A 24,779-nucleotide genomic window follows, 5' to 3' on the forward strand; every position below is an offset into this window, starting at 1 on the left:
TATATAGGGACCATGCGGCGCAGTTGTTTCTACTTGATGGGATAATAAGACAATAAATGATTTGTAAGCGTTCATTCTTACACTGTACTGGTCTTGACACAAAATCATGTATCTTGTCAGGAATTAGTCAAAGTAAATGTTCACCTAAAATATTCACTGCTAGAGAACATTATGCCGTCATAATACTTAACTAATATTGATTCTTGTGCAGGCACAAATCAGCACGTGGTTGAAGCAGGTTGTCACACCAACACTGCTTACGAGGAGTCGATAGTTTGTAAGATGGAACGTGATCTGAAACGGCAACGGTTAATGGCGTCATTGGGCAAAGCAACTCCGGTAAGATAACTGGTTCAGTACCGGTGTCCTTGATGTGGTAGTTGTTCTAATTTGATTAATTATAACAATAATAATACTAGTTGAATTCTTTTTTGCTTAGTAGATTTTATTTACAAATATATAGAGAAAATCCCGAAGCATGAAGGTGCTGTCTGATAGTGTTAATTAACATACTTCTCATGGTGCAGTTTGTGTGGGGGCCTGGTGCTGTGATGAACTCGGACGCCAACCTGAGTAATGTATCTTCCAGGTGAAGGAACGGCCGGTCCATGAAGTAGTCATCTGTTGGAGTGTTCGGCTGTCTCCTTTTCTGCTGGTGGTGCTGATCATGTTACCCGCTGCTTCAGCTTGAGGCTTGCAAGCCTACTGGAACTTTTAATAATGTTTCTTTATCATGCAACTCTGTTAGACTGTTACCAAAGTATTGCTGCTTGTGTTAAGATTACTACTATCCCCTATGCTACCGTAAACCGATCATATTTGTGCTATGTACTCCTTCTGTTAGTGAATGTGTGTATTTCTTAGTTTTCTTGTCCCTGCTCTCTCCACAGTGTTCCTACAACGCCATTTTGTATGACATCAATTCTATTCCAACATTCTGCCCTTGAGCCTAGAAAGAGTAATTAAGGTTCTAAGTGATGCATGCAACACACCCTAATATTGCGGTTGTGTGGGTTTGCAACTTTGCATGCATCGAAGTAGTAACGGAATAAACTGACGGAGTTTTGAATGAAAGCTTAGTCGCGGCCTTGTAATGGAGCGGCTAGCTGAGTGTTGGAAGCTGCCATTGGCATTTCACATGACGCATAAGAGACCCGGATACTGTTGGAGTTGTTCAGCTGCTGCGGCCATTTATGTTTCCTGCTTAACAAATATACTAGTAATAAGAAAATAAGCAAATAAGCACAATCTTTAGTCATTCTGGTTTACTCTTATTATTCAGCTTCATACCCAAAACCTAAAAGCTTACGGCCGACCAACTATCATTTGCTGATTAGCGTAAAGTGAGAGTTGGTTATTTAGCCAAAAGTTAACTACTCAATTTTCCCAACCTATATCTGCATGACAGTTGAACACCTTCCAGCGCACCAATTTTTGCTACGATTGCACCCCTGTTCTGAGATATCTTATTCTAGTATTGGCTACGATTGTGCCCCAGTTCTAAGATGGAGCAACAGGCATGTACAATAATAAGTAAGTACATAGCGCCTTATTCCTTGAAACGGAGGTAGTACAATTGAACGTTAGTTTATTTGTGTCAGCTAATGCTTAACTGGCACGAGCGATAGAGGCACCTTCTTGCGAAAAACAAGTTGCCCTGTTTCCTCCATATCGATGTCCTGCTCCTTCATCCCCTCGGGGAGTTCCCAGTCGAAGCAATACAGCAGATTTGCGAGCACAAGCTCGACATTAGCCACGCCCATGGCGATGGCAGGGCAAGCCCTTCGCCCGGACCCAAACGGCAGGAGCTCGAAGTGAGATCCCCTGAAATCGACGTCCGCGTCCTGGAACCGCTCAGGGTAGAAGTCCTCTGGTCTGTCCCATATGTCCGGGTCTCTTCCCATCGCCCAAACGTTGACGTGTATCCTGGTGCCCGCAGACACGTTGTAACCAGCGATCTTGCAGCTCTGCATAGTTTCTCTCGGAATCAGCAGAGTCCCCGGCGGGTGCAGCCTGAAGTTCTCCTTGAGTATCATCTTCAGGTACTTGAGGCGCTGCACGTCTTCTTCCTCTACTCTAAGTTTGTTCAGGACCGCGGCGCGCACCTCGGCTTGCGCTTTCTGCATCACCCTTGGGTTCCTCATGAGCTCAGACATGATCCAGATTGTAGTGACGGCACAAGTGTCAATTCCACCGGTGAACGTATCCTGTCAACATTGTGATTTTTTTTTACATCCATTAATTAAGTGTCTAACTATTGGTAACTAAATATCAAACGAGCGAACCATACCATGAGGATTCCCTTGATGTTCTCACGCGTCAGTGCCAGAGGCCCCTCTTGACCATCTCTCCACATCTTCACCAGCGCGTCGACCATGTCCTCCTGCACCCCCGCCGCCAGCCTCTCAGGCTTGAGGTGCATGTCGATGACCGCGTCGAAGAAGGCATCGATCCTTCGGAACACCCTCTGCCTCCGTGGCGCTGCGCCGGTCAGGACGTCCGCCCACCGCGCGAGCGCCGACAACGGGAAGAAGTCCTCGAAGGTGAAGCTGCCGAGGACCCGTAGCGTCTCGTCCATCATCTGCTGGAAGCTGCTCCGCTCGAACGACGCCGACCCGTACATCTTCCCGAACGCCACCGTGCCGATGATGCCGTCCGACAGCGCGTACAGCTTCTCGCTGAGGTTGACGGGGGTGGCCGGAGGGACGGCGGCGAGGGAGTCCACGAGGCGGTCGACCTCGGCGGCTCGGGCGTAGGCGAAGGACTGGACGCGTCTCGTGCTCAGCAGCTCCACGACCAGGAGCTTCCGCATCTCGCGCCAGTAGTCGCTGTAGGGGCCGAATGCCACGTCCAGGAAGTTGTAGCTCAGCATCCGTGCACCTGCGCGTTGAGAAAGCGAAAGTTTGAACTGAAAATCGCAACAAAGTTTTGCTGTAGGCGGAAAATTCATAGAGGAGCCCAACTGTATCTATGCGCAAAAAAAGGACATCTGAAACGTCAAAAAATCTGGAAAAAACATCATACATGAACAATGCTGTACGTATGTGTACACCCAAATTTGTATGACATCGAACATTTGTCAGCGGATGTCCTGGTGATTGCCCCCTTGTCTCTGTGTGTGTTGCACATTTGGCCTTTGTATTTCCGTTATGCAGTAATGAAAAAGGGCTAACCTGTTTTAAAAAAAAATCTATGAAATATGCTGTTTTTCGTGACCTTTTGAAAAATTGCTATAGTACAACGACGTTTGCCGAAATGCACTTCGATTTTGTCTTTGTCAGATACCATTATAATTTCGTGCACATTTGTTGGCTGGAAAATTTGTCACTTTTGCCTGAAATATAACCATGCTAATGCTATGACCGATTTTCAAAAGACTATCAGTCCTTTTATTTTTATCCATGCGATATGTTGACAAATGTGCCACAGAATTGGGGAAACCTGTACCCGGCAACCCAGTCAGCTACACGAACCGTGTTGTATGTGCACATGCAAATTTGTATGGAAAATGACATTTTCTGACTACCATGCTGCACAAGCTGTCGCCCCCATTGCATACGTTGTTTTCTTGAATAGTTTTTCTTATCTTATCTGTTCTACTCTAGCATTTTCGGGTGGTGGTAGTAGGCTATCATTACAAGTTTTGGCAGGTTGTCACTTCATCATAATAGCCGGAAGCGAAGAAGAATTTTGATTCATTCCTTTCAAAGAACCCAAGATCAATACGTGATACAATCTTCTCTAAAAATGAGATCAAATGATATAATCATCACTGCATTCGGATCATAGAAAAATAAATCAAAATAAGATTGCAGCGTTTGAGAGATACTACTAAGTAAGACATACTTGCCTGGTGAATTTGGCCGGCTGCAGCAGTACAGGTCGTTGGTCCGGAGAACCTCCTTGGCCGCCTCCGGCGAGGCGACCACCACCATCCGCACGCGGCCGAGCTGGACCTGCACCACCGGCCCGTACTTCCCAGCACGGGGAGCTGCTTCGGAGGGCCAGGAGCGTTTCTCGCTCCCTGCCTGCCGCTCCTGAAGAACAGGTAGAGAAGAGGAAGGATAAAGATTGAAGATATGAGTGTGATGAGAGACCATGGCCACGGGTTGGGAAGAGCAGGAGCAGCCATGGAGGTGATAATGATATGCGCTGCGCGGACGACAGCTACCAGGGGGGAACTACTGAAGGGGAAGCGTGCTTCGTTACGCCGCTGATCATGCGCGTGTATCTATCGACCACTGCCACGTTCCATTGTTCCAACATTTCAGTCACAAGAACTTTATGGAAGAAAGTACTACGGATTGATCTGCAGCGGAGGCGTGTCACCCTCCGTGGAGGGCCCTGTGGGCTGTGGTATACTGATCACGAACTTTTTTTTTCTTCGAGAGCACGCGAAAAACGTGCGTTATTTTTATAGAAGAAGAAGCATAACTCTTTATAGAAGAAGAAGCATAACAAGTACAAGAAAGCACTCCAGTGCTAAGACCCACACACACATCGCCTCCCTCCGTCTAGGTCTACTCTCTCGCTATATCTAGCCTCCCTCCACTCCTCGCCCTCTCCCATAGGTGAAAAGCCTCTCTAATCTCCGCCAACATTTGGTCTACCGTTCTCTGCTCCCTCACATTCCCAAAAGCCCTTGCGTTCCTCTGCTTCCAGAACGTCCATGCCGTGCAAATGACCATCGAGTCGAAACGCTTCCTGTCAATCCTCCGCACTCGCTTGCGGGCCTCCGTCCACCATCGCTGTAGGATCCCTGTAAAACCTGGATCCGCTATCCGAAGGTTCGCACTGCGTAGGACCTTGCACCACACCTGTCTCGCATAAGGGCAAGAGACAAGGATGTGATCGACGTTGTCCTCCTCCTGCAGACATGTATAGCACGTGTCCGGGTGCTCCTGGAGCCCATGTCTAGCCCTCCTATCTGACGTCCACACCCTATACTCCAGTGCCAGCCAAGCGAACATCTTACACTTCATGGGAGAGAAGGACCCCCACACCGGCTCGCTCATACTCCACTGGACACTCCCAAGACAGAGCATCATGTACGTGCCCTTTGCCGTGTAAACTCCCGATTCCACACCTTTCCAGGAGATGTGGTCTGGCCTCGTGTCATCCCTCTCCACAGTCTCCACGGCCTCCCACAGGGTCAGGCACTGCATCCAAAGCTCAGCGATCATCTCCCCCTGTATGTCATCGATCCATCCGTCCTCAAGTAACGCCTCCGCCACTAGGTGGGTGTTCTTCCTCCTAGTGGGTACCATAGCGAAAACCTCCGGCGCCAACTCCTCCACTGTGTAACCACTAATCCATCTATCCCTCCAAAAAAAGATCAAATGTCCGTCTCCCACTGTGAACTGTGCGAGGCTCTGGAACACTCCTGCCGCTTCAGGATCATTCAGCCCAGGTAGGCCCTGCCATGGCCTCTCCGGGTTTGTGCGTCTAAGCCAATGCCACAGCACTCTAAGGGCAAGGCCCTGCAACCTGAGGTCCTTGGCCCCCAAACCACCAAACTTGTTTGGCTTGCAAATGCTCCTCCATGCCACCAAACACTGCCCACCCTGGACTTCATCCTTCCCAGCCCAGAAGAAAGCCCTCATCCATTTGTTTATCTCCTCCAGCATCCAAGCTGGAGCCTCCGCAACCACCATTTGGTGCACCGCTCTTGCCGCCACTACTGAATTAATCAAAACAAGCCTCCCCTCTCTCCTAACCAACCCCCTCTGCCAGGCTGGTACACTCTTGGTGATCTGATCTAGCAGCGGCTGCCATTCCGCCTTGGTGAGGGGCCGGAGTGCAAGCTGCAGCCCCAAGTATCGTATCGGGAAGGCTGCCAACTCACACCCCAGGATCCTAGCTGTCCTCTCCTCCTCCTCTAGAGCGCCACGTATCAGCGTGGCGGTAGTCTTACGAAAGTTCACATGCAGTCCTGAAGCTTATCCAAACAGACTCAGGATGTGTTTCGCTGCCCACAGCTCCCTGCACTCCGGCTTGAGGAAAAGGACCACATCATCCGCATATACGGAGATCCTCTGTATGGGAGAGATGGAGTCCAAGTCCCCAAATAAACCTCCCTCCACAGCCTTAGCACTGATCACGAACTGAAAAGGCAAATTGCGGAGATTGATTTGGTATGATTTTCCTTGATCCCTGCTACACCTAGACTATCTGGATTAGGATTTGGAAGGCCTTCAATTCGAAAAGAGAAGGATTTGGAAGGCTTTCCGTACTACTATTGCGGATGACAATTTCAAATATTCAACTTGCCAGGTGATGATGTTTTACCGGCTTACAACTGGATCGCGTCCAGAATCGCCTGCGCCAAACTATGGTCCAAAACTTTAGAAACCTAATATGGCGCGGTAATTTAGAGCACGTCCCAATAAAGTTTCGATATGTGGCAGAGAAATATCTACTTGAAAAAGTGAAAGTTTTCATTCGACCCATGGTTTCTGAAATTGTACTATGCATGTTCCGTTGCGCCACACTGGAACCAAAAATTGAATATTCTCCTGATATAGATCACCAAACCTTATGCAAGTGAGGGTGTTGTGCTTTGAAGACGCATATCATTGTGTAATTTGAGATGTGTGTACATGACCAGCTGCAAGTTGCAAGTGTGATTCCTGTTTGTTTTGCAAGAAGCAAGTAACAGCTGATGGTCGTCATACTGTAACTGGTGGCGAACGGAAAGAGAACGAACAAACTGAGCATAAATATAGCAAAAACATACACGGGGATATTGAAACTTAAAGTTGAGGTCGAGCCTGAGCTAGTTGCAGATGACATACGGGGAGTTGTCGTGCCAAGTCTATAAAGAACAAGCACACTAGAGCAGCAACCATCACCAAATATGACAACCATAAATCGAAAGAGGTACACTTGCAATCGCACACACTAACACTAACACCAACCGAATCCTAGGAAATCCTCCGGGAGGAAAACTCCTAGTCAGCAGGCTAATTAGTAATCAAAACATTGACAAAAGAAAATCGTTGGAACATTGGAGAAAATGTATCTTCCTAAATCATAATATATATTTTTCTTAGCGCCGTTCTTCAACAGTATAGTAACAAAGTATTTATGCGCCTAAACTACCAGCGTAAACTGAAGACTTTGATCTTCCCACCTTACATGTTTTCTCCCACAATGCAACCAAAGCGAGGGGAGATGTTGCTTTGAGCTCGGCCGTACCCTTGGCTTGCCATTACACCATCCATTTCCATTCTACTCAAAGAGGTAATAAACCAAACGCAAGCTTCATGTAGCCTAGCGCAGTCCTGTTGCTCAGCCAAAACCAGCGTAGTTACCACTGTCTTCACATCAATGTTGTTACAAAGGATGCTTTCACACATTATCTTGAGCCTTTCCATGGCATACCGGTCAGCGGCGACGAGCAAATGCCTGATGATTTCTTTGTAGTTCTCACGGTCAAGATCATCCATTACGGGCAGCGAATCGGTGTATATAAAATGTAGCAGCGCCTCAAATACGGCGGGTTGCATGTCACCTACGACCCATGCCCGTCTCTCTCATCCCGCCATACAGCTCCGCTTTGAAGACCAGAGACCGCATCGCGAGCACCATCTTGTGGGCGGGAAACTCCTGTCCTTCAGCCACGAAAACCACGTCGGTGCCCTCTTTCTCTTGCAGCAGCTTTCCGAGATGCTCCGCGATGTCGGAAGGGGGCACCTCATCAAGCAATGTCACGTGATTGACAAGAGTGATGAAGGCGTTGCACTCGATGGTAAGGCGGTCATCGCGAAGGTAAGGCGACTCCTCCAGCTCGCTCCTTTTCTTGAACTCGGCAAGGCCGGCGCACTTGTTACTGCCGGGACCGAACTCCTTTGTGGTTGCCTTCGTATACGGCGGTGTGGATCCGGTGACGTCCACGAGACTCAGCTGAAAGGATGCCCTCACCCTGGTTTCGGTATTGTTCTTGCTATGTAGATGGACATACACGGACACTGGTAGAAAAACAGGCTTCCGTCCAGCACCATAAGTCGCGAAGCTGAAGGAACCGCGACTAATGGGACCTTTAGTCGCGGTTCGGGAGGCGAACCGCGACCAAAGGCCTGGGCCCAGGGCGCACGGTGGCCAGCTGGTGCACGTGGGGGGCTTTATTCGCGGTTGGCCAGGCCAACCGCGACTAAAGGTGCCCGAAGGCCTTTAGTCGCGGTTGGCCAGGCCAACCGGGACTAAAGCCCCTCTATATATACCCATCCAGCAGCCAACACTTAGCCATTTGGAGCCATTCTCTTCACAAACTTCACAAGTGAGTGTTAGGTTTGCTTTTGGTTCCTCTTATGCACATAAGGTGTTTGATGAAATGCCCCAAGAGCATGAAACAAACATGATATGAAGTGTTGGAGCCACACTTGAGCTTTCTCATTTATTTTTTCCTCCTCGATCGCGGTTAGCAACTTGAACCTTTGATGTGTCATTGATAAAATATGCATGTGTGTAGTTCATTGTTTAATTTATATTGTTTGTAGCTAGTTAGTTTAACAAATGCATGATGGTTAATTATATATTTTATATTATAATAATGCAGATGAATCGGCAATGGATGTACGGTAACCGACTCTCCGGCGAGTTCGAGTACGGGTTTGAAAGATTTCCTCGTAGTGGCTAATGCGAACAAGCGGGGGTTTTGTTATATGTCCATGTGTTAACTCGTAAGAATCGAAGGGTTACTCTTCCTCAAGAGATGTTCACATGCACTCGCTTCGGCACGGTTTCATGCCAAGCTATAATTGTTGGACCAAGCATGGAGAAAGAGGGGTTATAATGGAAGAAGATGAAGAAGGGGATGATTTCATCGATGAAAGCTATCTTGCTCATTTCGGTGATACTTTCATGGAGGATGCTGAAGGTGAAGGAGAAGGTGAAGGGGAAGGTGAAGGGGAAGGTGAAGAAGAGGCACGTGATGATCCCGTTGATGATCTTGGTCGGACCATTGCTGATGCACGGAGACGCTGCGAAACTGAAAAGGAGAGGGAGAATTTGGATCGCATGTTAGAGGATCACAGGAAGGCGTTGTACCCCGGATGCGATGATGGTCTGAAAAAGCTGGGCTGCACACTGGATTTGCTGAAATGGAAGGCACGAGCAGGTGTAGCTGACTCGGCATTTGAAAACTTGCTGAAAATGTTGAAGAATATGTTTCCAAAGAATAACGAGTTGCCCGCCGATGACGTACGAAGCAAAGAAGGTTGTCTCGCCCTCTAGGTTTAGAGGTTCCGAAGATACATGCATGCATCAACGACCGCATCCTCTACCGCGGTGAATACGAGAATTTGAATGAATGCCCGGTACGCACTGCATTGCGTTATAAGATCGAGGCGATGACCCCGGTGACGATGTTGAGGGCCGAAACCCAGGAAGAGGGTTCCCGCCAAGGTGATGTGGTATGCTCCTATAATACCACGGTTGAAACGTCTGTTCAGGAACAAAGAGCATGCCAAGTTGTTGCGATGGCACAAAGAGGACCGTAAGTCGGACGGGAGTTGAGACACCCCGCAGATGGAACGCAATGGAGAAAGATCGACAGAGAGTTCAAAGATTTTGCAGTTGACGCAAGGAACATAAGATTTGGTCTAAGTACGGATGGCATGAATCCTTTTGGCGAGCAGAGCTCCAGCCATAGCACCTGGCCCGTGACTCTATGCATCTACAACCTTCCTCCTTGGTTGTGCATGAAGCGGAAGTTCATTATGATGCCGGTGCTCATCCAAGGTCCGAAGCAACCCGGCAACGACATCGATGTGTACCTAAGGCCATTAGTTGATGAACTTTTACAGCTGTGGGGCAGACCCGGTGTCCGTGTGTGGGATGAGCACAAAGAAGAGGAATTTGACCTACGAGCGTTGCTTTTCGTAACCATCAATGATTGGCCTGCTCTTAGTAACCTTTCGGGACTGTCAAATAAGGGATACAATGCATGCACGCACTGCTTACATGAGACTAAAAGTATACATTTGCCAAATTGTAAGAAGAACGTGTACCTTGGGCATCGTCGATTTCTTCCGAAAGGTCATCCAGTAAGAAAGAAAGGCAAGCATTACAACGGCAAGGAAGATCACCGGCCGAAGCCTGCGGAACACACTGGTGCTAAGGTATTTGATATGGTCAAGGATTTGAAAGTCATCTCCGGAAAGGGTCCTGGCGGACAATCGGTTCCGAAGGGAGCTGACGGGCACGCAGCCATGTGGAAGAAGAAATCTATATTCTGGGAGCTAGAATATTGGAAAGTCCTAGAAGTCCGCTCTGCAATCGACGTGATGCACGTTACGGAGAATATTTACGTGAACCTCCTAAGCTTCTTGGGCGTGTATGGGAAGTCAAATGATACAAAGGAAGCACGGCAGGACCAACAAAGTTTGAAAGACCCTGATGACCGGCATCCGGAACGGTTTCAAGGTCGTGCCGGCTACGCTCCGACCAAAGAAGAGAAGGTCATCTTTTTTGAATGCCCGAGCAGTATGAAGGTCCCGTCCGGATTCTCGTCCAATATAAAGGGAATAATAAACATGACGGAGAAAAAGTTCCAAAACCTGAAGTCTCACGACCGCCACGTGATTATGACGCAATTGCTTCCGATTGCTTTGAGGGGGCTCTCGCCGGAAAATGTTCGAGTAGCCATTGTGAAGCTATGTGCATTCCTCAATGCAATCTCTCGGAAGGTAATCAATCCGGAAGTTCTACCACGGTTACGTGAACGATGTGATCCAATGTCTTGTCGGTTTCGAGTTGGTGTTCCCGCCATCCTTCTTCAATATTATGACGCACCTCCTGGTTCACCTAGTCGATGAGATTTCCATTCTCGGTCCTGTATTTCTACACAATATGTTCCCCTTCGAGAGGTTCATGGGAATATTAAAGAAATATGTTCGTAACCGTGCTAGGCCGGAAGGAAGCATCGCCAAGGGCTATGGAAATGAGGAGGTAATTGAGTTTTGTGTTGACTTTGTTCCCGACCTTAAGCCGATTGGTCTTCCTCGATCGCGGCACGAGGGGAGACTAAGTGGAAAAGGCACGATCGGAAGGAAATCAACGATATGTATGGACGGCCATTCTCCGACCGAAGCACACCACACGGTTCCGACCAATTCCAGCTTGGTGGCTCCGTACTTTGAGAAACACAAGAAAATTTTACGCTCGGACAACCCCTGGGAAGCCTGAATCCTGGATTAGGAAGGCCCACATGGAGACTTTCGGCAGTTGGTTGAGAAAACATTTAATGAATGACGAAGATGTTGTAGATCAGTTCGTACATGTTGGCCAAGACACCATCTTCGACTATAACGACTTTCCAAGGGTACGAGATAAATGGGAATACATTTTACACGATCGCCCAAGATAAAAAGAGCACCAACCAAAACAGGTGGTGTCCGCTTTGATGCAGCAACCGAGAATGGGCAAAAGGTCACATATTATGGTTACATAGAGGAGATATGGGAACTTGACTATGGACCCTCCTTTAGGGTCCCTTTGTTCTGGTACAAATGGTTCAACCTAACAGGAGGTGGGGTAAAGGTGGACCAGCAATACGGAATGACAATGGTGGATTTCAACAATCTTGGTTACCTTGACGAACCATTCGTCCTAGCGAAAGATGTCGCTCAGGTTTTCTATGTGAAGGACATGAGTAGCAAACCGAGGAAACGGAAAGATAAGAAAACGATCGAGTACATCATGCGATGATCCAAAGCGCCACATTGTTCTTTCAGGGAAAAGAAACATCGTGGGAGTGGAGGACAAGACAGACATGTCGGAAGATTATAATATGTTTGCTGAAATTCCGCCCTTCAAAGTGAACACCGACCCAAGCATTAAGTTAAATGATGAGGATGCTCCATGGATACGGCACAATCGTAAGCAAGCGGGGACACAAGGAAAGAAATGATGTGTAATAATTTATTGTACCAAACTTTGTTGAATGGATCATGTGAATTATATTACCCGTGATGTGTTTGGTGTCCATTTTCGAATGATTCAATTGACTCGAGATAGCACCGATGATACATGAAATTTGGAGTGATTCGGTCATACTCCCGCATACAGGAAATTTGGAGTGACTAAGTCATACTCCTGCATACATGAAATTTGGAGTGACTAAGTCATACTCCTGCATACAGGAAATTTGGAGTGACTAAGTCATACTCCTACATACATGAAATTTGGAGTGATTTAGTCATACTCCTGCATAGGCGTATAATATGCATACTCGTAGTCTTTATAGCCGCCGCCGTTGTACTGGTAGTCGTCGCCTTCTAAGTTACCGGCGTCGTCGTCGCTGCTGTCGTCGCTGTCGTCGGGCGGCGCTCGTGGCTCGAACCGAGGGTAGCGCAGGCGGGGGATATCGCCGGTCGTGATGTAGTCCATGACGCTCCGCGAGTCCGGCCGTACCACCATAGCCGACGGCCGGCCTCGTGGAAGTTTCCAGGAGGCAGACCGTCCTCCTCATACCTGGCGAGCGCCCTCTCACGCCGATTGATGAAGAAGGCGTCCCAAGTATGCTGGTTATCGGGATGCGAGCGGGGATTCATCCGCTGCTCCGGCGTGAGGTCGAGGTAGTAGTGGTTCGTGATGGCCGCCCGGCGCGAAGTACCCTGAGGGACGGGAGGGACCGGCACGCCGCCGGCGCTTAGGCTCCGGCCGGCGAGGACGCGGTAGCCCGGTGGGCAAGGGTAGTTCGAGGCGCAAAGCTCCTCCACCTGCTGGTAGGTTAGAGTGGGTGCGGTGGAAGCCATGAGAGAGTGATGAGAGATTGTAGAGATGTGATAATGCTGGCCAAACCGGGCTACCTATATGTAGTGACAAATGGCGGGAAAAATGGGAGCGGGAAGACAGGAGGCGGGAAGAAAGAGGCGGGAAGAAAGTGGCGGGAAGAAAGAGGCGGGAAGAAAGTTGCGGGAAGAAAGTGGCGGGAAGAAAGAGGCGGGAAGAAAGTGGCGGGAAGAATTTTTCTGATATTTTTGATATATTATTTGTATTTTTAAGAATTTGAATTGAATTAGTTTTATTTTTTGATTTTTTGATATATTATTTGTATTTTTAAGAATTTGAATTGAATTAGTTTTATTTTTCTGATTTTTTGGATATATTATTTGTATTTTTAAGAATTTGAATTGAATTAGTTTTATTTTTCTTAATTTTTTGATATATAATTTGTATTTTTCATTTTGAAATGAATTAGTTTTATTTTTCTGAATTTTTTGGTATATTATTTTTATTTTTCACATTTAGACATGAATTAGTTTTATTTTTCACATTTAGACATGAATTAGTTTTAGAAAATGAAATAATTTCGAAAAAAGCCTTTAGTCGCGGTTGGCCAGTCATTTTCCGCGGGAACCTCAAATGGGGCGAAAAAGGCTTTAGTCGCGGTTGGGGTCACCAACCGCGACTAAAGGGTAGCCTTTAGTCGCGGTTGGTGACCCCAACCGCGACTAAATCCCTCTCGCCAGTTCTCTTCTTCCTCCGCCCGTTCGTGTACTGAGAGACTCTGCCGCCTCGACGACACCGCCGACGCCTCCTCGACGCAGACGCCGCCGCGCGCCTTCGACCGCCGCCGACGCCTCCTCGACGCAGTCGCCGCCGCGCGCCATCGACCGCCGTACGTAGCCCGTAAGGATCGTCCAAACCGCCGCGCCGCCGCCCGTGCCCGCGCCGCGCCGTGTCGCCGCAGCCGCCGCACACGTACCCCCGGTGCGCCGCCGCCAGAGAGAGGCGCGGGCCACAGTACAGGGGCGCCGCGCGCGCCACCGGCCAGAGAGAGGCGCGCCGGCCACAGTAGGGGCGCCGCGCGCGCGGCGCACGTACCCGGCCAATTTTTTTTTCTTTTTTTAGTTTCAGTTCTTGTTAATTTCGAAATTAAAATTAACTAAAAATTGAGACTTAAAATTTGAGACTTAAAAAACTAAAAGAAGACTTAAAATTTGAGACTTCAAAAATTTCAGACTTAAAATTTAGACTTAAAATTTAAGACTTAAAATTAACTAAATAATTGAGACTTAAAATTTTGAGACTTAAAAAACTAAAAGAAGACTTATAATTTGAGACTTAAAATAGCTAGGGCGGGGGCGCGCGCCACACACGCACACATGCAATAGCTAGGGCGGGGGCGCGCGCCACACACGCACACATGCAATAGCTAGGGCGGCGCCCGCCGGTGCCCCGGCCCCTCCAATCTCTCCCGACGCACACACGCGCTCTTCCGCGACACCCTCTCCCACCCCTTCCAGCTCGCCGCCCTCCTTTTGGCACCGCCCTTTCGCCACCGCCACCGCCCCCTTCTGCACTTAATTAATTTGTTTTTACTACATGTTTTCGGGATCGACATATGGCGGACAATAGAGCTGACCCAATTATGGACAACTATGATCCGGACGCTCGAAGAACATATCTTCGGCATCATAAAAGGCGATGTTCTATATGTGCCGACCGGACAAGAAGAAGATGATATCGATTCTTATCTGAACCTTGACGGTGAAGATGAAGGGCACCGTCAGCAAGATGGTGCCGAAGAAACGTCGATAAACGACGATCTTCAATTGGAAGTAGCAACCACCTCCGGCGCCGAGGTATATATATATACATTGAGCCTCTGGTGATACAAACTAACTGATTTGAATAAATATGTGTGTACTAACGCGCGCGACTCTCTTTCTTATTTTAGCCCTCGGCCGGATCGTCGAAACAATCGACTACGTCGTCGTCAAAGCGTGGCGCAACCAAGACGATGAAACCAGGAGAAACATGCACCATCGATGTTGTCGAGGAAGCAACCAGCAGGCCGCTGGAGCCCAGCAAGAACGCCACCAAGTTTATCAGCTAATGCGGAGCCGTTGTTAGAGACAACGTCTCGATCACCGTTCAGGAGTGGAATGAGCCAAAGAAGGCACGTCTTGGTTTCACTTTTGTCGATAAGAGAACAAAAAAAAGATTGCTTCAACAAGCTTATGGAACATTTCGTTCTACCTCCGGAATACCGCAAATACGATGAGGAGGGTAACAAGATTGCGGAAAACAAGGAGAGGTGCAAGCTAGTCAAACCGTTCGCTCTTTCTAAGATGTCCAACGCATTCCGGAAATAAAAGCAAAATCTAGCCCATGACTTTGTCAAGCAGGGCAAGACTCCGGATTTCAAAGGACAATATGAGAAACTGCAACATGATTGGCCAGAATTTGTGAAGCAAAAGAAATCGGAGCAGTTCCTTGAAATATCGAAAAAAATAAGGATAATGCGGCCAAGAAGGAGTACAATCATATTATGGGGCCAGGAGGGTATCGGAAAGATCAGAATTCCAAATTGTTCTTGTTTTTCCTAACCCAACATGAAATAAACAGCCGAACTCGGTTCAGTCCGTTCTCCATCAAACAATTCAGGCCCATTAATGCATCATCAGCCCAACAACCCACGTTACCACGGAAAAATAGTTTTTTTTTTAGAAGTGGAAAAGGGAAATTGAAAGACTGATAGAAAACGAGACAGAGATTTGCATAGTCATGTATCTCATGAGAAACAACGAAAGGAAATCAACTTCAGACTCTTGTCTTCCAAATATGCATAGCCAGATTTCATCTTTTGAAACGTTAAATGTTCGAGAATTTTCCTTAGAGCATCCATTAGATTTGTTTCTTCAAGTTAGAAAAATGATGTGTCGGAACGTTGGAAGAGTTTGAAAACACACTTAAAATTTAAGGTTCTGCATTTTTTTGGTAGAAATACATATTCAATCAAATTATTATTCAACTTATCAAACTTAAAATGAAGAGTTTGCTGAGGCCGATTTTTTTTGGCAACCCTAACTGTTTGGCTATACTGTGAGAAGGCTCACTATGTATGTCTTATTCTCAACCAACTTTTTGTCTGAGGGGTGTGACTAGAAAAACTTTTCTCCATCCCTAGAAGCCAAATCATAGTAATAGAGGCAGGTATGTATGAAATCCACGGGAGCAGGCCATATCTTTATTTGCACGATCGATTGTTCACACAAAGAGAGAGAGAGGGGCCGGGGAGGAGGAGGGGGAGGGTCGGAGGGAGAGGAAGGATTCCTACATAAGTAAACATAAAATATCATTGCTGGAGAGAATGTACATGCCCTGCACGGATGGCTGATGGAAGTGTAAAGTTGATCGCTGAAACTTTTCGTTTTCCATGCAAATACATTTTTGTTGTATCATAATGGACATCTTTGTATCAGTTACAAACTATTAGTGTTTATAAATGAGTATCATGAAGAACTTTTGTAATATCTACTAATATGATGCAACTATAATCACTGTTCAAAAAATTGGCCGAGATACCGATTCATCGGCCGATTATCATGAATCGGGTGGTAGCCGATAAGATTTCAGCATATCGGCTAATTTATCGCGGCACTGATATTTCGGCCGATTTTCTGACTGAGAGCCGATATTTCGGCCGGTTGTCAGTGAAATTTTGCTGAAATTCGGTACGGTAGTCAATATTTGTGTCCTATTGTCTTGTAGAATTGTGCATTAGCTCTAAATTTTCATTTTTATTGATTCAAATGCAAAGAATCATGGTAATACTTCTGCTCAATACTCCAATATTATTTGTACATATCATATTATAGAAAATTTAGTGCTGAAAATTAGGATTTACAAAAAATAAACCGATAAACGGGCGACCGATAAAATCGATTAATCGGCCGATAAGCGATTAACCTCCATTTTGAGGCTGACCGATAATTTAAGATTAACGATTTCTTGAACATTGACTATAATGGGTAATAGCATAACCAACTACAAAGTTCAAAGATACATTGCGGACGTATTCAGACAGAGAAGATTAAATTCCAGCAAACCACTACATCTTCGCATTTGTATGTGGATTTTTTTTAACAAATATATTTTGAACATTTTCGTTTTTTAACAAAATTTTATTTTGAACAAAAAATATATATAAAAAATTGTTTGAAGAAAAAATTGCAAAAAACTTTTAAGCACAAGTTTTTTTTTGAAAAAAAAGTTTTTGAGCAAAATTTTTGAATTTTTTTTGTTTAAATTTTTTTCAAGTATGAACAATTTTTTTGCTAAAAATAAAAAGTTATTCAAATTTGATTTTTTTCAAATAAAAAAGAAAAACACAATCTCGAGAAGAGGGTAACTTGGGCCGGCCGACAAGGTAGAACGGACCAGCGGCGTCGCTGACAAAGGGGCGGAACCCTAGATAGGTTTTGCTAGCCGCCCCGTTATCGCCTCCTCCTGGAATCCGTACGTACCAGTTCACGTAATGATAAGTACATGCAAATAAATATTCAACAAACATTATTGAACTTTTCGAATTTCAAATGTGAGGCTTTCGAGCTTGTTGCCAGTTGCCTAGCCTTGCGCTTTGCTAGATTAGCTCATCTCGAGTCGAGTCTAAAATGTATCAAACTCGACAAGTTTGATGAGGCAAATTTTTTTTTGACAGCCTTAACCGTTTGGTTATATTATTAGGAGGCGCAATATATATGTCTTGTTTTTGTTTCAGCTTTCTACCAACTTTTTATCCGAGGGATGTGAGTAGGAAAATTGAGATTTTCACCATACCTAGAAGGCTTATAGTTATCATAGAATGCAAGAAAAGTTCCACTTCCAATGTTCTTTTTGACACATGTGTCCCAACTGAAATATAGCTTGCTTGATGTGTCCCAACTCCTACATTCAGCCAAGCTTATAGATGCAGCAGAGACAAGAGTTGGTCATGTTGATCTACATCCCACCCTCACAAGGACAATTTTTATTTCCACTCACGCGATGTAAATATTGTTTCGATAATCTATTGAGCAGACTAAGCCGACTTGATAGAATAGACCTGAAATCCTGAATTGTGCCAAATCTGCAACATTATCTACATAATCTTTTTTGTGGACTCCTACTCAAATTCCCAATGCATCACATTCCTTGGTAGATAACTCTACGTGAATCCAGTGGTATTCAGTGTGCTTGTACGTAATTGTTTCTCTTCCTCCGCAATTTGTCATTTGGCTCTGCAACTAGTAAGGCTGATTCTACAACATGGGGTACGTAGCCTGTTATTTATGGAAGGTCATGGCTGAACAGTGTGTGATCTAGACATCAATGCAGCACCAAACTTCACATGTCATTTGGTGTGCCATTACTTTGTATATGTGAGTATGGTTTCCGACATTTATGTTGGTCATTGCACATCAACATATTTCTAGGAAACCGGCCAGGGCAATGTAGGAACCACGTACAAACTCCGGCAACGTTCCACCACCTTCGTTTGCTTCCCCAACGAAACAACAGTACTTACTAGGCAAGTTTCAACGTGACCAAAGAAGCAGCATTACATTTGGTACGATGACCCCTCCGTAGGGTCGATGGACGAACGTGACGGCTTGTCTGGGTCCCGACACGCACCCACCACACTGTCCGATCGATCGGCGAGGCGTAACTAACCGCCAGGCAGCGCCGTACCGTACGGACGGCAGCAGCAGGCGCACGTGCCGTACGTTCCAGCGGATTAAGAAACCGACCTAACCTTGTTTATTTTTTTTTATCGCCAGCACTCCCGAAGCTAGCAGAAAACGAAGCTATTTCCAGGTCGATATGGTGTGCTCTGTGCTGGCCACACACACAGCCTTTGCGTTTCGAGCGATCGGATCAGGCAGCGAAGGTGCGCGTCAGCTTCGCGTGGGTAGTTTTGTCCCGGCTGCGTGCGTGCTGTCTCCATCCTGATCCTCTTCGCGTGAGTAGCTGGAAGGAAATGAGCCGTACGTGCCACGGCCAGGTACATTTCCCGTGTACGGAACGTACGGCTGATACTAGGAGGACTGACGGCGTGTGTGCGGAGCCGCCGTCAGGATGATCCTTGTGGTTTTGGCTGGCAGATTCCGCCGTACAGTTCGTACATTTTTTCTTTTGCGGGTAGTTCGAACATAGTTGCTCGCGACAGCTTATGTGTGCTAGCTCACCTACTGTAGTGTCCACTTTATATTTTGTTTACCTTCACCAAACAATTTAGTAGTCTTGCCATGCTATGCTCGGTGCATAGGCGTGCCACACGTGAAACCTCTAGTAAGGTATCTCTAGCAACGCACCCCCCATTTTGCGTACCGTGCAAATTTACAATGACGATTAACTTATTTTTTAACGCAATAAAATAAAAATATGTAAAAGAATGTTTAGAATCGATTTGGTGGACCACCTTCCACGGATCAATTAGTAAGCAGAGACCACTTCTCTATGAAAGATTGCTGCACTAGTCAGTTAAATCAAAAGTCTGAACTGATGAAAAGAGACTAGACAGTGTATTTATATTTAACACTTCCCCTCACATCTAGGCTATTTTAGACCTTAGCGTGGGTTCGGTGCAGGCTGTGGAATCTTTTTTTTTCTTTTTTTAGAAAACTACATGAGCAGGGTCTTGAACTTGGGACCTCTTGCTCTGATACCATGAAAGATTGCTGCACTAGTCAGTTAAACCAAAAGTCCGAACCGATGGAAAAAGACTAGCCAGTGTATTTATATTTAACATTCCCCATCGCGTGTAGGCTACATCTACAGCGACAAATTGGCAACAACTCCAGTCGACAATGTCTGCATCGTCACTTGCGTCCACGATACTCCCGCTGTGACTGCGGGAGGGAAGAGAAGGCACCATAAGGGGCGCCGATGATGACATGGAGGAGAAGAGGATGAAAGCGCGGGACTTCAAATCCAGTCGCAATCATCCGCTTCACTTCCACTACGACTGAGGGGGAATGTTAGAATATGTATAGGATACTGAGTTAGACAAGGACTCTAGAGATAACATCTTGTATTCCAAGTCTTCTCCCTCATGTACTTCTATATATACCACATGAGGTTCACCGGAATAAACATGAAAAAACTATTAGGGTTCTACAACTTTCTACACTCTCTTTTGATTAATTATTGGTCTGCATGCTTGTGGTAGGGCGAACAAAAGGACGCGTCCTCGCTGTCTGTCCACCCGCAAACCCAAACCAAAAAAAAATTTCCAGAGATACGATGGTGCGAACCAAAAAAATAGCTCAAGGTTTGCTTCATAAATCATAGGCACTTGAATTGTACATACTTATCTTGGGAAGTTCAAACATTCTACTGGAACGTTCATCGGGCCAAGCGTGAGCTGACGTGCCCGTCTTCCTCCACCACAGACAGACCAAGCGTGAGAGCCATTGAACACTCGTCATCCAACGCTAGAGCAGGTGAGGGGTAGGGGTGAGGAAGGGAGGGAGCGTTCGCTGCGTGATAACAAGGGTTTTCGTACTCATATGTCGTAATCAAAACAAAAATGATTTTGCACGGAAGCTAAGGAGAAGAGGCGACAACCAAAACTCATCTAGGGTTCAGTCCCTCTCGCTGGCAACACCGGTGGTCCGCTCTGCCTCTGGTGGCCTTGGGCCTTGTTGGTTTGGCGGAGCACGGTCTCTCGCCAGCGAGAGGTTTTATGTTCTTTGTTTAGCCTATTTTTCAGCGTCTTCTTTGGGATGTTGAGGCGACGACTATGTCACGAAGTAAGAACAAGGTCCTCCTCGCTGTATCCTCACCATGGTGATGCATCTAGCACCATCGGAGGGCGTGTGGAGTCGTGTGTCCGGCAGATTCCACGAGATCTGGTCTGTTTTCGTGCCCGTTGGTGTGTTTTAAGGCCAGTCTCTTCCGATCTACGGTTTGTCATCAAAGGTGATGGTTGCTGCTCTCGTGTGCTGGTCCTTCGTGGCCTTAGCTAGATGACTTTCCGTCTATCCGTTACAACAATCTCTATTACGACAAGATTTGTTCGGCTCTGGTGATGGAGGGACGAGAACGGCGGTGCGCCATCGTCTCGCGCTAGTGTTTGTACTCGTCGCTAGGTACTAGCTATAAAGACATCTTTCTATTCTTAATAGGTGATCCCATTTTCCTGCACATGCAAGGTAACCACCTCATCAAGCATCATTGAGCAATCATAACCTGACACTTAAGCAATTCTTCCACGTCATCATGTACATGACCCATGTAGCCATGTACTACTACCGTCATTTCCCCTTCCAAACCATGCATTGTATCTTCCATTGTGATTCACCTTCCCCATTAGTACAACATTGATTCACCTTCACATTAGAGCAGCACTTAAACTTCCGTGTGATTAAGATCTCGCACCAAATCAACTCCACAAACTTAATTGCATGCCATGCAGCTTGCCGAAGTCAACAGGCCGCCATGGCAGATTGATTACTAATTTCTCAATAGCCCTGCAACTCCTCCAATAAAGAGCCAGTCAACTCAATGCCTTCCCATATCCCATAAATTCTCAATATCTGCAGCCGCATGGAAGAGGTCGTCCTCATTAGACACCATCCACCGCTGGGCAAGATCGACAGCGCATGGTCGTCATCCACTACTGGGAACGATCGGCAGCACATTACATCAACGTGTAGGACTCTGGTCCTTGATTCTCTAATACTAGGTTCCGTGTGCCAATGGTGGTGGTGCCCAATGAATCAGTTTGTTCTTCGTAGTGATTATGTATCCATGTACAGATATATTTCTCACCCTCCACCAAAGCACACAAGATTTGAAACTTTCATATGGACAGACAATTCTTTTCCTCCGTGTTTGGTATACATGGATAAACCATATCTCTTCTCCTGTCCTTCTCTCTGAAGAATATAGTCTACGTTGTTTCCCACAATTTCTCTCTACAAATTACAACAATTTTACCTCCATACCATAGACATTTTGTTGATTAGGGTGCAGCCAAGTGCTGAACAATATAGCCAGAGTGTGGCTATGCCTCTAACATATAATTGTGCCACTACTTTTTCTTCAGGACTGTAAAAGTATTTTATGTATTCTTTTCCAGTATGTAGATTTTTATTTTGCGAATCAATATGAAGATGTTATTAGTATAGATAACCGACTATATATATACATGTTAAGGACGTTCCAGCAATCCACCTTACCAATGTTATTTGATTTGTTAAATTCATCCATGCCTGATATACTATTGACTTCAACATCAAAGAATACCTAATTTTTGTTGCTGCAACAACTACAAGATGCATGATACTCCATATAAACTGGTTGATGCACGTTGATAACAGTTTCTGGAATGAGGCTTCAGCCAGTCTTCTTGCTCGATCACCTTGATCTACCATCAGTTTTAGTCAGTAAGATTTGGTGTATATCACATAACTAGATTTATGTGGAATTGCACTGTTATTCATGGCATCGTGTGTTGTTTGCAGGCAGGCTATCCATACATATCCAGTTAAACTAAATTACCATGTAAGTTCTCCATATTTTATCTAACGGTTTTATGTCACATGTTCCTCTTAATGTCACATTATACCAAATCATTTGTTGATTATATTTTAAAAGCCTGTTCCATAGCTTATTTCTCTATAAGACCCTATTCCTTTGTGTCAGAGATTAAAAAAAATAAGATTCTAATCAGCATGCTCCATGAGTTCCGTGGAAGAAAATAACATTAAGATATGAATATGGCATCTTAGCATATTCTCTTAGTAACGATCTAGGTAACTGTGACTGAATGCTATATGTGTTGTAGTAAAGACTAACAAGTCAGGTTATGATTCATCTTTCCGTTCCTTTTGTTCTTTTTAGTTTTTCTTTTAGGTAACCAAATTATTGACACTAAGTGTTTTCTCATGTATCTGCTGCATATGCATGCAAGAGCTCTCATATTTTGTAAAAGTTAATTTTTATTACCAAGTAAATGCTCAATTTCTTAACAATGTCCCTTTAAATATACAAAAAATTTAGGCTATCATTTTCTTTGCACAAATATTGGTGTCATCCCATCATATTGTAGAAGCTACTATATCTATTTAAAATATTTTTTGGCGCTTTATTTTCTACTTGGTGGCCAATCTATATATAAGGAAAATATGAACAATTGAGCAGGTAATCCGGTGAGTTCTACATCACTGAATAGTTCTTCCCCCAAAAATTTATTTGATGACTTCTTTTATCAGCATCATCTTAGTTTTGTAGGTCAAACTCCAAAGATCGGGTTACGAAGAATTGAATACCTTTACAACTACATTTCTTATTTCGGCCAGCCAAGTTTTTTTTGTAGAAAATTTTCATCATACAATGTCCGCCGCAACGCGCGGGGTATCATCTAGTATTTGTAATTTCTATTACTTAGGGGCTTCTTTGAACTATTGTTGATGATTTTTAATAGATCGGTGGAATTTAAAAAAAACGAAAATAATTTTTGAGCAATATAGGAGCCCATAAAATAGTAGAGTATGTGTTCTAGATTGTTGCCTGCGATGCGCACTGTACCCGCCGGGACGATGCCGCAACCTCCCCCCTGGCTCATGCAGTTTTCCGTGGCCCTCTGGACCCGCCGGCAGACTAGCGCAGCGGAGCGGACGGATGGACAGCGACGGGTACCCTACGCCATGTGCCTTCTCCATTCCGTGGTTACGGAACCGTACAAGGGCCGGTACGGACGGGCGACAGTGTCGGGTCCCGCCCCTTCACGTGCCGTCAGCTCGCACTGCTGTTGCCTGGCCGCGTGCGTGCCCATCCTCCTGTCTTGCCATTTGCAAATTACAAACGGACATTCACCGTGGTTGAGCTAGCCACAGTGGAAGCAGCAGCGTCACATGCATGGTGGACAAGAAACGAACATTGCTAGTGCTTTTACTTCGTGAGGGTCCCGTCTGCCACGGCAAGTACAATTAATGCCTCCTGGGCACTCGGTGGGCGTGGACGTGTCGACCCAGCGTCGCCTTGGCTGGCCACATACATGAGTGTTCGGATGTTTAAATTGCCCGCCCGAGGACGTCCGTTTTTGTCGTCTGGGCGCGAAAATGACCGTGAGAGGTGAATTGTTCGTTTGCGTCGGGGGCTATCCCTAGCGGTCCGACGTATTTTAGACACCCATGTTTTGTTTCTCTGCTTCTTCCTTTTCTTTTTCTTTTTGTTGAAGAACTTCCCAATTTGTACATCGGTTGCAAGTTGTCTTTCACGAATCTTTGAATGAGCAAGTTCAAACGCGAAAACAAGTAGTACTGATTACTCGAATCGGATAAGTTCAAACATATTTAACAAACAAACTAGAGAACAAATTTAAAAACAAAGAAACTATAAGCTAATTCTTGGCCTTCTTGTTAGAAGGCCCTGCCTCGTCATTCTCACGGACGCGTCTCTTCTGCCGGTGTAAAAGGCACCTAAAATATTTTTCACGGTATGGAATGGATCTGGACAGAACAAGCACACTTTAAATTGTAAAATATATTGATACCAGCTACACCTCAGGGCCCACCTATCTCCTACATTTTTCTTGTTTTCTATTAGTATTGTTGTATTTTCTCACTCTGTTCCATCCATCTTCCTCCTCAGACATGACCCGAACCCAATACTTCCTCGGGTGACTCCGCCCCTAGCTTGTCGTGCACCGTCTGCCGCTCGCGACGGTGGCCTGCCACAATGCGTGAGATTTCGTTCCCCACCGGCGCGAGAGGGAGCAAAGGAGGCGGCTGCGGCGCGTGATGTGTAGCAGGAGAGGTCGAGCTGAATTTTGGCCAGATTCCCACTGACTAGCCAGAGGTTTGGTGGCGGAAGAGCACTATTCCGAGCTGAAACTCCCCTCTCGGTAAAGTTGACTGGTATTAGAGGATCTATGTTGAACTTTTTTTTTACCTAAACCTTAGAACTGATATTTAAGAATTTAACTATTTTTACGGGACATTGTAGAGATGCTTTTAACATGTGCTCTCCAAAGCTAGCAATGGCCACTACCGGTTCGG

General features: G+C 45.8%; 2 pseudogenes; both read right to left on the minus strand.

The window, feature by feature from the left end:
- Positions 1-1,522: 1,522 nt before the first annotated feature.
- Positions 1,523-4,136, minus strand: LOC124674724 (annotated as a pseudogene).
- A 2,948-nt stretch (positions 4,137-7,084) lies between these two features.
- LOC124669546 lies at positions 7,085-23,441 on the minus strand (annotated as a pseudogene).
- Between the last annotated feature and the right edge of the window lie 1,338 nt (positions 23,442-24,779).

This window comes from Lolium rigidum, chromosome 7, assembly GCF_022539505.1.
Source record: "Lolium rigidum isolate FL_2022 chromosome 7, APGP_CSIRO_Lrig_0.1, whole genome shotgun sequence".
In the NCBI taxonomy this organism is placed as follows: domain Eukaryota; kingdom Viridiplantae; phylum Streptophyta; class Magnoliopsida; order Poales; family Poaceae; genus Lolium; species Lolium rigidum.